The following is a 2342-nucleotide window of genomic DNA, read 5'->3' as shown; positions in this document are numbered from 1 at the left end:
ATAGAAAACAACAGCGGACCTACCACACTTCCCTGGGGCACTCCAGATGATACCCTCACCGCCGATGAACACTCACCATCGAGGACATCGTGCTGGGTTCTATTACTTAAGAAGTCTTCGAGCCACTCACATACTTAGGAACCAATCCCATACGCTCGTACCTTAGTTGGGAGTCTGTAGTGGGATAACTGCTGAATGCGGTGCCGCACAATGTGGCACTACACAAAACTGGTGCTAATTGCATAGGCACATAGGAACACACACGACACAGAACTGTAAGTCCACGGTGTTGGTGATAAGTTGAGAAAACACTCCGGAAACGCATGTGCTACAAAACGCCACTGTTACCTGTGCATCTACCCCGACATCAGTATGGAATATGATCACCATGCACACGTACACAGGCTGCACAATGGGTCGGCACACTTTGGATCATGTGATCGAGCAGCTGCTGGGGTATAGCCTCCCATTCTTGCACTCGCGCCTGTCGGAGCTCCTGAAGTGTCGTAGGGGTATGAAGACGTGCAGTGATATGTCGACCGAGAGGATCCCAGACGTGCTAGATGGGGTTTAGGTCTGGAGAACAGACAGGCCACTCCATTCGCCGAATATATTCTGTTTCAAGGTAATCCTCGACGATGGAAGCTCGGTGCGGCCGTGCGGTATCATCCATCAGGAGGAAGGTGGCACCCACTGCACCCCCGAAAAGGCGGACATACTGGTGCAAAATGATGTCCCGATACACCTGACCTGTTACAGTTCCTCTGTCAAAGACATGCAGGGGTGTACGTGCACCAACCATAATCCCACCCTACACCATCAAACCACGACCTCCATACAGGTTCCTTTCAAGGACATTAAGGGGTTGGTATCTCATTCCTGGTTCACCCCGGATGAAAACCCTGCGAGAATCACTGTTCAGACCGTACCTGGACTCGTCAGTGAACATAACCTGGGATCATTGTTCCAATTACCATGTACTGTGTTCTTGACACCGGGCTTTATGGACTCTCCTGTGACCAGGGGTCAGTGGAATGCGCCTTGCAAGTCTCCAGGCGGATAAACCATCTCTGTACAGTCGTCTGTAGACTGTGTGTCTGGAGACAAGTTCCAGTGACTGAGGTAAGGTCCTGAGCAAGGCTGCCTGCAGTACTCCGTGGCCGACTGCGGGCACTGACGGTGAGATATCGTTCTTCTAGTGGTGTTGTACATTGTGGACGTCCCGTACTGTAGCGTATGGACACATTTTCTGTCTGCTGGAATCGTTGCCATAATTTTGAGATCACACTTTGTGGCACACGGAGGGCCTGTGCTACGACCTGCTATGTTTGACCAGCCTCCAGTAGCACTAGTGTTCTACCCCTCATAACGTCATCAATATGTGTTCTTTGATCCATTTTCAACACACAGTCACCATTAGCAAGTCAGGAAACGTCTGCACACTTACTCACTACACCATACTCTAACAAGCACCAACACACCTGTCAGTACCAGGTCAAATGCACCGCATGGTCATACCGCGAGGTGATTAAATCCGCAACCGCCCACCAGAACGTTGTTTAACGATGTTTCGGCATTATCCTTAATTTATGAGCATGTGTGTTGCTCGATTTTGTACCGGGGGACGTTTTCACTAGAGGGAACAGTTTTCAGGTTATTCTAGAAAAACGCACAAAGGTGACTTTCAAACATACCCCCATCCCCACACATACCCTCCAGCGTAAACCATAACTATCTCTCAGGGTCCGGCAACTGAGACTTAGTCAACTGTTTCTAAGAATTTGTGTGTTTAACAGTTTTCCCAACAGTGTATCGTGTAAATGTTGTTCATAAGTGACAGTTAACAAATGATGTCACTGAGCAATAGCCTTTCATTAGTATTGAGTTATCCTTAAAGAATATTCCTCCTAGCTACGAGACCTTGTAAGTATTGTCTATGTATTGCGCCTTAGTTAGGCACACTGATGTGTAGCTTAGTGTAAAAAGTAGTGCCTTCACTCAAGTTAATCAGTATATTTTCACTGTTGTTCTTCTTGGCGGCGTCTGCTATCATCTTGGTTACGATGATGCAGCGGCTTATCTACAATTATCTCTTAAATTACGTGTATTTCTTATGTTTGCACGCCGCATAGAATCATCCTTGTGCAATGGTGAATATTTCGATGGACTATGGATAATTATAGTCGTCTACATCCACAGCTGCATCTACATGCATACTCCGTAATCCACGATACGGTGCGTGGCGGAGGGTACCTCGTACCACAAGCAGCATCTTCTCTCCATGTTCCACTCCTAAACTGAACGAGGGAAAAATGATACCTATACGCCTCAGTACGAGGCCC

The sequence above is a fragment of the Schistocerca gregaria genome, chromosome 2, assembly GCF_023897955.1.
Source record: "Schistocerca gregaria isolate iqSchGreg1 chromosome 2, iqSchGreg1.2, whole genome shotgun sequence".
NCBI lineage: Eukaryota > Metazoa > Arthropoda > Insecta > Orthoptera > Acrididae > Schistocerca > Schistocerca gregaria.
Note: the sequence above shows the minus strand (reverse complement) of the source record.